Genomic DNA, 15,275 nt, shown 5'->3' on the forward strand with positions numbered 1-15,275 from the left:
TTTTCTGTGCCTGATCAGCAGTCTATGCACTCTAATCTCCCCGACAATTTGTTTGTTTTTTACATTTTATTTTTTTTAGTGAATCACTCTTTAGAAAGCTGCATTTACATTAAATTCATTTTAATTATAACACTATAACATCTTTATTATCTTTATATTAAATCGTGTCTCCTGTAGAGGAGGGAGGTATATGACTTTTCTGTGCCTGATCAGCAGTCTATGCACTCAAATTCTCCCCGCCAATTTATTTTATTTTTTTTTTATTTTTTTTTTAGTGAATCACTCTTTAGAAAACTGCATTTACATGAAGATATACAATTCCTTTCACTTATAACACTATAACATCTTTATTATTTTTAATTTATATTAAACTGTGTCTCCAGAAGAGGGGGGGAGGTATGTGACTTTTCTGTGCCTGATCAGCAGTCTATGCACTCAAATTCTCCCCGCCAATTTATTTTATTTATTTATTTATTTTTTAATCCCTCTTTAGAAAACTGCATTTACATGAAGATATACAATTCCTTTCAATTATAACACTATAAATCTTTAATTTATATTAAATTGTGTCTCCAGAAGAGGATGGAGGTATGTGACTTTTCTGTGCCTGATCAGCAGTCTATGCACTCTAACCTCCCCGCCAATTTATTTTATTTTTATTTTTTTTGTGAAATACTTTTTAGAAAGCTGCATTTACATAAAGATATACAATTCCTTTAAATTATAACACTATAACATCTTTATTATCTTTAATTTATATTAAATCGTGCCTCCAGAAGAGGAGGGAGGCATGTGACTTTTCTGTGCCTGATTAGCAGTCTGTGCACTCTAATCTCCCCGCCAATCTATTTATTATTATTATTCTCTTTTTTAGTGAATCACTCTTTAGAAAGCTGCATTTATTGAAGATCTAAAATTCCTTTAATTATAACTGGGAACATGTAAAAAGCACTAAATAAAAGGTCAGATGTAGCAAATAAACGAGTTGAAATTGTTAACGCAGTGATGGGAGAGATGTACTGTCTGGCAGGGCGACCGCTTTCTCCGCGCTTCACAAAAAGCGTGTTAATGACATTAGCTATGCCCTGTGCATGGCAAAGCATGGTAAATAACAATGGTCGGGGCAGCCAGAGGGCTGCAATGTCCTCCTCCGCCCAGGATCTTGGCTGCATAATATTAACTTTTTGATGATATTCTAAATTTTATGAGACACCTGTATATTTTATATGAAAAAAGAACATTGTGTGTATATATATATATATATATATATATATATATATATATATATATATATATATATACACACACACACACACATACATATACATATACATATACATACATACCCCATTAAAAAAAAAAAAATACATATAGATATATACAGTACAGTAAAACCTTGGTTTGAGAGTAACTTGGTTTAAGAGCGCTTTGCAAGACAAGCAAAATTTTCAAATAAATTTTGACTTGGTTTACAAGCGATGTCTTGATATACAAGTAGCCTCAAGTCACAGCTGAGTATAAAAGAGAAGAGAGGCGCCTCTAAGTGTAGCAATATGGTTACATTTAATGAAGGTACAACATTTAGCAACTCACATAGTTGATGATTGGAACAGGCACATCTAAGGATGCAGGCATCAGGGGTAAAGCTGTCCACATAGGACCATCCTCCGCATCGCCATCTACGTCATCCCTTCCATGCTGCCCCTCGCTTTCAGATCGCTTTACTGCAGGGTGGTCTTCAGGATTACAGACTGGCAGCCGGCGGTGCAGAAGATAGTCTATGTGGACAGCTTTACCCAGGATGCCTGCATCCTTAGATGTGCCTGTTTTATTCATCAACCTTGTGAGTTGCTAAATATTGCACCTTCATTAAATGGAACCATATTGCTACACTTAGAGGTGCCACTCTTCTCTTTGATACTCTGTAGCTCCTGCTGGATTTTGCTTCTAATCCCGTTGTGGAAGCGGCTATTTGTGGATGGACATTTTATGGTTATATAACCTATCGCAATGCTATAATCTTTTTATATGGACTATAAATTGCAGGATTTATGAATAAATGGTTGTGGAACGAATCATCTGAGTTTCCATTATTTCTTATGGGGAAATTCGCTTTGATATAAGAGTGCTTTGGATTACAAGCATGCTTCCGGAACGAATTATGCTCGCAATCCAAGGTTTAACTGTATATATATAATTATATATTGTTTTTTTTTTTCTGGGGGCGGTCATGTAATCCTATACATTAGTGGTTTGCAGCGTTCAGCAAAATGAGTCACAACCCCAAAATGATATTATTTCAGTAATTCAATTCAAAAAGTGAAACTCCTATTTTTAAATAGATGTGTTACACACACACACACAGTGATATATTTCAAGCATTTCTTCCTTTTAATTTTGATGATTATGGCTTACAGCGAGTGACACCCTAAAATTCAGTATCTCAGAAAATTAGAATATTACATAAGACCAATAAAAAAAAGGATTTTTAATACAGAAATGTTGGCTTAGTGAAAAGTCTGTCCATGTACAGTATAGGATGCACTCAATACTTCCTTTTGCATGAATTCTTGCATCAATGCGGCGTGGCATGGAGGCGATCAGCCTGTGGCACTGCTGAGGGGTTATAGAAGCCCAGGTTGCTTTGATAGCGCCCTTCAGCTCCTCTGCATTGTTGGGTCTGGTGTCTCTCATCTTCCTCTTGACAATCCCCCACAGATTCTCTATGAGGTTTAGGTCAGGCGAGTTTGCTGGCCGATCAAGCACAGTGATCCCATCATGTGACCAGGTATTGGTAGATTTGGCAGTGTGGGCGGTGCCAAGTCCTGCTCGAAAATGAAATCAGCATCTCCATAAAGCTGGTCAGCAGAGGGAAGCATGAAGAGCTCTAGAATTTCTTGCTAGAGGGCTGCGCTGACTTTTAACTTAATAAAACAGAGTGGACCAACACCAGCAGATGACACGGCTCCGCAAATCTTCCCTGACTGTGGAAAATGTGGCATTTCATTTGGAAATCAAGGTCCCAGAGTCTGGAGGAGGAGTGGAGAGGCACAGAATCCAAGTTGCATGAGGTCCAGTGTGAAGTTTCCACAGTCAGTGATGATTTGGGGATCCCTCGTCATGAACGCATACATAGGTCACGTCCACTTACTGTATGTAAAGGGTGTTTGCACACGTGAGGTATTTACATCAATTATGTAGGTAAATGAGAAAAATATAATTTGCATAATAATTTGGGGGGGGGGGGGGGGGGGGGAGGGGGGTGGACCAGGGAAGACAAAATACGAGTGTATAAAACTTCAGCTTTAATACTGATGTTTCTAATTGGAGTATTAGTCCTCTTGTGACTTGTTCTCTTTAACCACTTAAAGACCAGCCGCCGTGTATTTACCGCGGCAAATTGGCGCTATTGCGCGAAACAATGTACCTGTACGTCGTTTAGTTCAATAGCCACTACATGGCGGCATCGCACCGCTGGATGCCAAACAATGGGTCCGGCGGACCCGATGTCCGCTGGCCACCCGCGATCATCCCCGAGAGAGGCAGAACGGCGATCTGTCTATATAAACAAGGCAGATCGCTGTTCTGCAAGGTGACAAGATGGAGATCTGTCTTCCCCCAAACAGTGCAACCCCCCCACAGTTAGTAAGCACCCCCTAGGGACCCACCTAACCCTTTGATCACCCCTGATGTTAACCCCTTCCCTGCCACTGTCATTAGTGCAGTGACAGTGCATTTTTAAAAAAAAAAATTCTAAGCACTGATCACGCTATTCATGTCACTGGTCCCAAAAAAGTGTCAAAAGCGTTGTGTCCGATTTGTCCACTGCAATGTTGCAGTCCTGCTAAAATCACTGATCATCGCCATTACTATTAGAAAAAAATGGGGGGGGGGGGGCGGCGCCCCAGATGGACGGGCCAGTACTGGTTGATTTATAACCGGCCGGTAAGATCGCTTCTCCTTTTGGCCAATTGGGAAATGGGTCCAACGACCCTCCTTTCTGATTGGTTGGGAGGAGAGTCAGTGTGACAATAGCAAATATTTATTCGCTATTGCCATACAACTGGGCCTCTGGCTCTAATCACTTGCTGCAAAAAAAAAAAAACAAAAATCCCTAATTGGAATCCATGTGTCCGGCGCCCTGCATGTAGATTAGAGGGCCGGATGCATTGACTGTGCTTTGTCAAACAAGTTTTGACAAAGCACAGTTTTTGACAATTCCTTCCAAACGTTGCGTTTTTGAAGCGGCTTTATTAAAGTCTATTACACACAAAACACAATCGGAAAAAAAAAGTCCCTGGCCCTTTCCAAAAAACGCAGCTTTGCAAAACGCACCAAAAAAAAAAAAAAACCTCATAGGTGTGAACGTAATTTAAATCTTCATTCTCCAACAAGTAAAAGTTGGTGGCTAATACATTGCTCAAATCTCAGAGAAAAGGAATTGGAACAGTGATCATTTTTTAATTTCTACCTAATTCTGAGCATGTAATAAAGGATTAAAAAGAAAAGAAAAGGATTTAACCACTTGCCGACCGCTCACGTTGAGGGTACTGCGGCAAAGTGGTTCGTTATTGTCTAGGTCTACGTCGCTGGACTCCTCCCCCCTTGTGGGCAGCGCGCTCCTGCTGTATTCAGTCACAGCGGGAGTCGGGCCAGGGGAGGAGCGGCGGTGATCACCGCCGCTCTTCCCCGATCGTCGGGGATCGAGTGAGGAAATCCGCCCGCTTGTGTAAACAAAGCGGGCGGATCTCCTAAATGACAGGCAGGGTCAGATTACAGGATTCAGCATAGCTGAACCTGCGATCTGTGTCTGTGTCACACAATCCCCTCCCCCCACACATGTCAGTAAGCACCAGGCATACATTAACCCCTTGATCATCAATAAAAGTTTACCCCTTCCCTGCCAGTGTCATTATTACAGTAACAGTGCATATTTATAGCCCTGATTACTGCAGTAATGTCACTGGTAACCCCAAAAATGTCAGTCAAGGGTCCGATCTGTCCGCCGCAATGTCGCAGTCCCGCAAAAAAAAAAAACGCAGATCGCCGCCATTACTAGTTAAAAAAAAAAAATATAAAAATGACAAAAATTTCCCGTAGTTAGTAGCTGCGATAACTTTTGCACAAACCAATCAAAATACACTTATTGCGATTTTTTTTTTTTTTTTTATACAAAAAATATGTAGCAGAAAACAAATTGGCCTAAAATGTTAAAAAATTTTGATTTTTACTTTTTTTTTTTGGGGGGGGGGGGAATTCATATAAAAAAAATGTGAAATGTGAAAAATATTGTTATTTTTTCAAAATTGTCGCTGTTTTTTTGTTTATAGCGCAAAAAGTAAAAATCGCAGAGGTGATCAAATACCACCAAAAGAAAGCTCTATTTGTGGGGAAAAAAAGGACACAAATTTAACTTGGGGACAGCATTGAACGACCGCGCAATTGTCCGTTAAAGTAACGCAGTGCCGAATCACAAAATATGGCCTGGTCAGCAATGGGGTAAAATCTTCCGGTCTTAAAGCGGTTAAAAATACGCTCATTGAGAATTTTTTTGTCAAAGACATGTAGCTAAATACATGTTGGCCTAAATATATGACAAAAATTAAATATATTGGATATTTTTTAACTGTCAAAGTAGAAAAATATTGTTATTTTTACAAAATTGTCGATTTTTTTTTATTAATATCGCAAAAAAATGAAAAGCGCACAGGTGATCAAATACCACCAAAAGAAAGCTATGTTTGTGGGGAAAAAAAGGACGTAAATTTCGTTGGGTTTGCATGACCGCGCAATTCTCAGCTAACCACTTGCCGACCGCCGCACGACTATCTACGTCGGCGGTCAGCCCCTCACAGACAAACTGACGTAGGTCTACGTCGCTTGCTTGTGAGGGTCTAGGGAGCGAGCGCACGCCCCCGCGTGGTCACGGACCCCCCCGCGCGTGTGACCGGCGGACCCGATGTCCGCCGGTCAATCTGCGATCGGCGGGGGAGAGGGAGAAAGTCAGGCGGCTTGTGTAAACAAGCTGCCTGTCATTCTCCCCTGTGTATGATTGATGATCATACGGTTCTACTATGTAGAACCGTTGATCACCGTTCATACAGCTGAAGCCACAGCCAATCACAGTAGAAAGCACGCTCCTAGGGACACACATAGCCCCTCCCTCCCAAATAAAGTTAACCCCTTCACAACCAGTGTAATTTTACAGTAACAGTGCATATGTATAGCACTGATTACTGTAGTAATGTCACTGGTAACCCCAAAAGTGTCAAAAATGTCAGTCAAGGGTCCGATCTGTCCGCCGCAATGTCGCAGTACCGCAAAAAAAATCGCAGATCGCCGCCATTACGCGTTAAAAAAAAAACACCAAAAATGACAAAAATCTTTCCCTTTGTTAGTAAACGCGATAACTTTTGCGCAAACCAATCAAAATATGCTTTTTGCGATTTTTTTTTTTTTTTTTTTACCAAACATGTAGCATAAAACAAATTGGCTGAAAATGTTAAAAAATTTTGATTTTTACATTTTTTTTGGGGGGAATTTCATATAAAAAAATGTGAAAAATATGGCTATTTTTGCAAAATTTACGCTCTTTTTTTGTTTATAGCGCGTGATCAAAAAATCGCACAGGTGATCAAATACCACCAAAAGAAAGCTCTGTTTGTGGGAAAAAAAGGACGCCAAATTCGTTTAGGTACAGCGTCGCACGACTGCGCAATTGTCCGTTAAAGTCACGCAGTGCCGAATCGCAAAATACCCTCTGGTCGTTTAGCAGCCAAATCCTCCGGGGCTTAAGTGGTTAAAGTCGCACAGTGCCGAATCGCAAAAAGTGGCCTGGACGTAAAGCAGGAATATCCTCCGGTCCTAAAGTGGTTAAAAAAAAAAAAAAGGATTAAAAAAAATAAATAAATAAAATAAACTTGGTAAAAGCCAAGAACATGAAAAGGACAAACCATCACTCATCCGGGAAACAGTTCACTGAAGGCTTCTAATCCTACCTGTGTGTATACAAGGGATTTACCAAAAGGTCAAACACCAATTAGCAGTGTGCAGGGAATTACATCCATTACCGCCCCTGGGCTGCCATTGGCCCTCTGCAACCTCCAGCGCTTCATGGTGGTGCCATCGAGATATGACCGGGTTATAGATAAATTTGCTCAGTCATAAATCACACAGCAAAAAAAAAAAAAAAGATTAAAATGTATTTAAGTTGCAGTTCAGGGAGGCCTGGCGTGAAATGTAAGACAATATTTATTTATATTCACTTCATCTATTAGGATGAAAAATAGATGCAAGTCATTTAAAGCAGAGTTCCGGCCTATTTTGCAACTTTAGTGATTCCTGGAGCGCTCGCTATGCTGATCAACAATTGGGCATTTTCAGGCGGTCCCTTACCTTATTGTTAGGGCATTTTTGATTGTACTTCCTCCTTCTCCCCCCTCCGTGGCCGCTGCCACCGACATCACTTCCGCCTTTGCATTGCATCCTGGGAGCTGTTTGTCATCACTCCCAGGAGGCTGCAATCAGGAAGAAGGACACAGCAGATTACACTGCGGCTTCAGATGCCCACATCCAAGATGGCCGCGCCCAGACACCGTTTTTAAAAGTAAGATTTTGACTAAAATCCAATACTGTACACCTTGTAAGTATGAGAATAGCGGTTCTGTGAAGGGCGATGGATTAGTATTATAGGGGTATTTTTAGTTAAAAAAGGTATTTGAGGCCGGAACTCCGCTTTAACCACTTCTTAGTAGTAGGCTCATACTTAACCCTTTGATCGCCCCTGGTTTTAACCCCTTCCCTGCCAGTGCCATTAGTACAGTAACAGTGTATATTTTTAGCACTGATTACTGTAGTAATGTCACTGGTCCCCCCAAAAGTGTCAAAAATGTCAGTTAGGGGTCCGATCTGTCCGCCGCAATGTCGCAGTTCCGCTAAAAATCACAGATTGCCGCCATTACTAGTAAAAAAATAAAAATAACATAAATATTTCCCCTAGTTTGTAGACGTGATAACTTTTGCGCAAACCAATCAATATACGCTTATTGGGATATTTTTTCCAAAAATATGTAGCAGAATACAAATTGGCCTACAAGGATGAAAAAATTAGATTTAAATTTTTTTTTTTATATTGGGAATGTTTTATAGCAGAATGTGAAAAATATTGTTTTTTTTTTCAGAATTGTCGCTCTTTTTTTGTTTATAGCGCAATAAATAAAGATCGCACAGGTGATCAAATACCACCAAAAGAAAGCTCTATTTGTGGGGAAAAAAAAGACATCAATTTTATTTAGGTATAGCATCGCACGACTGCACAATTGTTTGTTAAAATAACGTGGTGCTGAATCGCAAAAAATGGCCTGGTCATTAATGGGGCAAATTCTTTCCGGTCCAGAAGTGGTTAAAGAAGTATGGAGGTTTCCATTGCTGACCTTTCCTTCTGAAATGATGATGGCAGTTTCCAACGTTGAGCAAACTGCCATTTTTTTTTTTCTATAGTTCAGCTATGACCAGAATCTCACCTGAGCATTGTGTTTGCATTGATAGCATGAAAGTCACCTGAGCCCTGGGATTTGGGCTGCGCCTCTCCACAGTGTACATTGCACTAACATATAAAAATGTAAGCGTGGTGACAGCTGAGGAACTCCCCCCAGCTAAACAGTTATAAGTAGTGTGACCTGTGCTGGCACTGCCCTTCGGATCACTGACACCCAGCAGAAGCACCGGAGGTAGGAGCACTGCACACTCATCCCATTCATCACAACAAAATATTGTATTCTAATAACTGTATAGGATTCATATTTGTAGTAATCAGGATATGGATTTATTTTTATTTAACGTGTATTTATTGATATTTCCCTCCATATTTATGTGTCCAGCAAAATTGACAGTTGAAGAATTTGGGACAAACTATAAAAGACTGTGAGGGTTCTTACAACTGTCAGCCTTTTTTTTTTTTTTTTTTTTTTTAAAGTATACCTACAAGGAAAAAACATAAACAAAATCAGTTGCGTTAATGCTATTGGTAAGGAATTAAAAAAAAAAAAAAATCAATTGCATTAATGTTATTGGGAAGGGACTTTAAAAAAAATAAACAAAATCAGTTGCGTTAATGCTATTGGGAAACTGAATCATACATGATACAAGTCCCTTCCCAATAGCATTAACGCAACTGATTTTGTTTATTTTTTTTAAAGTCCCTTCCCAATAACATTAATGCAATTGATTTTTTTTTTTTTTTTAATTCCTTACCAATAGCATTAACGCAACTGATTTATTTATTTTTTTTAAGTCCCTTCATAATAGCATTAACGCAACTTATTTTTTTTTCATTTAAGTCCCTTCCCAATAGCATTAACGCAACTGATTTTTTTTTTTCATTTAATTCCCTTCCCAATGGCATTAACGCAACTGATTTATTTTTATTTTTTTTAAGTCCTTACCAATAGCATTAACGCAACTGATTTTTTTTTTTAAGTCCCTTCCCAATAGCATTAACGCAACTTATTTTTTTTTTTCATTTAAGTCCCTTCCCAATAGCATTAACGCAATTGATTTTTTTTTTCTAATTCCTTACCAATAGCATTAACGCAACTTATTTTTTTTTTCATTTAAGTCCCTTCCCAATAGCATTAACGCAACTGATTTTGTTTTTTTTTTTTTTAAGTCCCTTCCCAATAGCATTAACGCAACTGATTTTTTTTTTAAGTCCCTTCCCAATAGCATTAACGCAATTGATTTTTTTTTCTTTTAAATCCCTTCCCAATAGCATTAACGCAACTGATTTTTTTTTTTTTTTAAGCCCATTCCCAATAGCATTAACGCAACTAATTTTGTTTTTTTTTGTTTTTTTAAGTCCCTTCCAAATAGCATTAAAGCAATTGATTTTTTTTTTTTAAATCCCTTCCCAATAGCATTAGCGCAACTGATTTTTTCTTCTAATTCCTTACCAATAGCATTAACGCAACTTATTTTTTTTTTCATTTAAGTCCCTTCCCAATAGCATTAACGCAACTAATTTTTTTTTAAGTCCCTTCCCAATAGCATTAACGCAATTGATTTTTTTTTCTAATTCCTTACCAATAGCATTAACGCAACTTATTATTTTTTTTCATTTAAGTCCATTCCCAATAGCATTAACGCAACTAATTTTGTTTTTTTTTGTTTTTTTAAGTCCCTTCCAAATAGCATTAAAGCAATTGATTTTTTTTTTTAAAATCCCTTCCCAATAGCATTAGCGCAACTGATTTTTATTTTTTTTTTAAATCCCTTCCCAATAGCATTAACGCAACTGATTTTGTTTTTTTAGGTCCCTTCCCAATAGCATTAACGCAACTGATTTTTTATTTTTTTTTTAAGTCCCTTCTCAATAACATTGACATGCGCTTCTGGAAGAATGGTCAAACATTCCCATAGACACACTCCTAAACCTTGTGGACAACCTTCCCAGAAGAGTTGAAGCTGTTATAGCTGCAAAGGATGGGCCAACTCAATATTGATCCCTACGGACTAAGACTTTGATGCCATTAAAGTTCATGTGTGTGTAAAGGCAAGCGTCCCAATACTTTTGATACTATCGTGTATGTGCGACTTAAATTTGTGGCAACTTTAAAGTAGTATCTGAACTACTTTGGTCCGACTTTCATGCAACTTTTAAGGGTTACCATTGAAGTCTATGGCCCTCAAGCTGCATGAAAGTCGGACCAAAGTAGTGCAGATACTACTTTAAAGTTGCCACAAATTTAAGTCGCACATACATGATAGTATCAAAAGTATTGGGACGCCTGCCTTTACACACACATGAACTTTAATGGCATCCCAGTCTTAGTCCGTAGGGTTCAATATTGAGTTGGCCCACCCTTTGCAGCTATACCAGCTTCAACTCTGAACCTGAATGTTATAAAATGCAACAGTCGTGCGTTATCACTGGTCAAAACCAAAATCATATCCAATTTGCCCCCATCCAAAGTTGCGTAAAAGTTGCACCAAAGTGGCGCTCCAAAGTTGGCGCAACGTTGGTGTCTTCCAAGTGCGAATGGAGTCTAGATATGAAGAACGTTCCCTGCCCAGAAAATGATGCATTTGTCACATTTGTAACATTGATGCACATGCGATGGAAAATTTTGGATGTGTTGCTTTGAGCTACAGGAAACATTTTTGCACATCATGTGTGACTAACCAATTATTGTAAGATTGCAAATTGCAGAAATATTGATTATGCAATAGAAAGTAATTGTAATTATACATTTTGTCCGGCGACATCAGTCACAAAGATTACATAACTATCACGTCAGGGACGATCCAATCAGGAAAGTAGAACAGGAGCAAAATTATGATTGTCCTGAAAATGTCTGATTTGCAGAAAATTGGTACATCCTTGAATGCAAGCAAATGTGTTTCACAGAATTAATTATTTTCTGTAGACAGGATGAATTCATATGGATGTAAAATGTACAACAAAGTTTCAGAATATAATAAAAAAAAAATATATATATTTTTTTCCCCCCAAAATATTTTATTGAATAATTTTATTGAAAAATGAAAAGTCATACAGCAGGCATGAGAAATATATCAACCAGTAAGTGTAAAATCTTAACAAGTACAAGGAAAAGTATAACGCTTCCATAACAGAGTTAAATTGTTATATCAAACAAGATGTAGTATTCCCGAAGGGGGGAACCAAACAAGTTTAAAGCAATCAAAGCTATTTTTTAACCTTTTTTTTTTTATTTTATTTTATTTTATTTTTTATTTTAATTTTATTATATTTTTATTTTTTTTTTAATTTATTTTTGTTTTTTTAACCACTTCTGGACCGGAAGGATTTGCCCCCTTAATGACCGGGCCATTTTTTTGTGATTCGGCACTGCGTTACTTTAACAGAGAATTGCGTGGTCGTGCGACGCTGTACCCAAATAAAATTTATTTTCTTTTTTTCCCACAAATAGGGCTTTCTTTTGGTGGTATTTGATCACCTGTGCGGTTTCTATTTTTTGCGCTATAAACAAAAAAAAAGGAGCGTAAATTTTGAAAAAATAACAATATTTTTTACATTTTTTTTGTATGAAATTCCCCCCCAAAAAAATGTAAAAATCAAAATTTTTTTAAATTTTTGGCCAATTTGTTTTCTGCGACAATTCTGAAAAAAAAAAGCAATATTTTTCACTTCCCAAAAAAAAAAAAAATATATATATATATATATATATATATATATATATATATATATATATATATATATATATATATATATATATATATATATATATTTTTTTTTTTTTTTCAAATATTTTATTGAAGTAGAAAGGCAGTAACAGCAGATGATAAGTGAAACATCCATTGTACAAAGTGAGCGACAAAAAGCAAAATATTTTTATTTGTTTTATATTTATTTTTTTAATAAACAAAAAATAAACAAAGAAGAAATGTCAATATCTTCCATCAATGAAAAAAATAAAAATTTTAAAAACTATTTTTTTTTTCATCCATTTAGGCCAATTTGTATTCTGCTACGTATTTTTGTTAAAAAAAAATCACAATAAGCGCATTTTGATTGGTTTGCGTAAAAGTTATCGCGTCTACAAACTAGGGGAAAGATTTAGGTCATTTTTATTTACTAGTAATGGCGGCGATCTGCGATTTTTAGCGGGACTGCGACATTGCGGCAGACAGATCGGACCCCTAACTGACATTTTGGACACTTTTGGGGGGACCAGTGACATTACTACAGTAATCAGTGCTACAAATATTCACTGTTACTGTAATAATGACACTGGCATGGAAGGGGTTAACCTAGGGGTAATCAAAGGGTTAAGTGTGAGCCTAGGGGGTGTTTTATAACTGTGGGGGGGGGGGGACTTGTGAAATGACCATAGAGACCTGTGATCCTATATAGAAGACACTTTTGGGGGGACCAAGGACATTACTTCAGTAATCAGTGCTAAAAATATGCACTGTTACTGTAATAATGACACTGGCAGGGAAGGGGTTAACAGTATAGGTGATCAAGGGGTTAAATGTGACCCTAGGGGAGTGATTCTAACTGTGGGGGGGATGGGCTTCTGAAATGACCATAGAGACCTGTGATCCTATATAGAAGGATCACAGGCGCTCTGTGATCATTCCAGAGAGAACAACGCTCTGCTGTGTCTACAACAGCCGACCGTCCTCTCTCAGCGGGGTCCTGTGGATCAGCATCCCCGCTACCTAGTGGGAGTGGGAGCGCGCTGCCGGCGGTGCCTGCCTTCCCCCCAGGACCGCGAACCGACGTCCCCAATATGTTGATTCGCGCAGTCGAGCCAGCCTGCCGCAATATCTCTAAGCGGTTAATGTTTAAAAAGCTTTTGAAAAAAATGCAAACGCTAATGGATATTTATGAACAAAAAGTTAAAAAAAATTAGGTTAATTAAGTTAAAAAATTGGACCAAATTCCAAGCTGTTGCCTGTAGTAACTAATCAGAACCCTTGCTTCTTTTTTCCACATAGAATAGACAAATATACAGTGCCTTGAAAAAGTATTCATACCCATTCTTGGAAATTTTCCACATTTTGTCACGTTGCAACCAAAAACGTTAATGTATTTTATTAGGATTTTATAGACCGACACAAAGTGACACATAATTGTGAAGTGGAAGGAAAATGATAAATGGTTTTAACATTTTTTTAACAAATAAATATGTGAAAAGTGTGGCGTGATGCATTTGTATTCACCCCCCTTTACTCTGATACCCCCTAACTACAATCTAGTGCAGTGGTTCTCAATTCCGGTCCTCGGGACCCACTAACAGGCCAGATTTTAAGTATTACCTTGGGGGATGCAGACTAGAATACTGCAATCACTGAGCAGCAAATGAGATCACCTGTGATGTAATTTAGTTATCTTGCAAACCTGGCCTGTTGGTGGGTCCCGAGGACCGGAATTGAGAACCACTGATCTAGTGGAACCAATTGCCTTCAGAAGTCACCTAATTAGTAAATAGAGTCCACCTGTGTGGAATTTAATCTCAGTATAAATGCAGCTGTTCTGTGAAGCCCTCAGAGGTTTGTTAGAGAACCTTAGTGGACAAACAGCATCATGAAGGCCAAGGAACACATCAGACAGGTCAGGGATACAGTTGTGGTGAAGTTTAAAGCACGGTTAGGTTTTGAAACAAATATTGCAAGCATTGAACATCTCACGGAGCGCTGTTCAATCCATCATTCGAAAATGGAAAGAGTATGGCACAACTGCAAACACTACCAAGACATGGCCGTCCACCTAAACTGACCGGCCGGGCAAGGAGAGCATTCATCAGAGAAGCAGCCAAGAGGACCATGGGAACTCTGGAGGAGCTGCAGAGATCCACAGCTCAGGTGGAAGAATCTGTCCACAGGACAACTATTAGTCGTGCGCTCCACAAATCTGCCCTTTATAGAAGAGTGAGAAGAAGAAAGCCATTGGTGAAAGAAAACCATAAGAAGTCCCGCTTGCAGTTTGTGAGAAGCCATCGGGGGACACAGCAAACATGTGAAAGAAGGTGCTCTGCTCAGATGAGACCAAAATTGAACTTTATGGCCTAAAAGCAAAACGCTATATGTGGCGGAAAACTAACATTGCACATCACCCTGAACACACCATCCCCACTGTGAAACATGGTGGTGGCAGCTTCATGTTGTGGGGCTGCTTTTCTTAAGCAGGGACAGGGAAGCTGGTCAGAGTTGATGGGAAGATGGATGGAGCCAAATAATGGGCAATCTTAGAACAAAACATTTGCAACACTCTTATTTTTATTATCAGTAAGGTGATATATAAAGTTTTGTACATATACATATGTGTACAGGGCTGTTTGTATACATGTGTATATTCATTAGAGCATTGTTGTGGGCTATGTTGGATGATCCCTCCTTCATGTCCCTTTTTCTCTTAGACATTGTGATTTAATACTTTAAAACAATACTCTCCAGAAGAAGCGCGGCAGGGCGAAACGTGTAGAGAACGTTATCGCTTACAGTAAATCCACTGCCACCGTTGGAAATCCATTATCAGCTATATATACTACAAAGTTCTAGCAATAGAACACATGGTTTCTGTTTCCGTTTATCACTTATGTCTTGTGTGGTATGGTGGGGTCCACATGTTGTTACAATAATTTTGAGCCACGTTGTTGCATACATTTTAATGGCAATGCTTTATGGATGTGTTATCCAATATTTTAATATATTTTGAATAAATATTATATTTTTTTACGACATTGTGTCATCGTGGTGTGCCAATAAAGTCCATCCATAGATCGCTATCT

Source organism: Pelophylax lessonae (assembly GCF_965119305.1).
Source record: "Pelophylax lessonae genome assembly, chromosome: 12".
Taxonomy (NCBI): domain Eukaryota; kingdom Metazoa; phylum Chordata; class Amphibia; order Anura; family Ranidae; genus Pelophylax; species Pelophylax lessonae.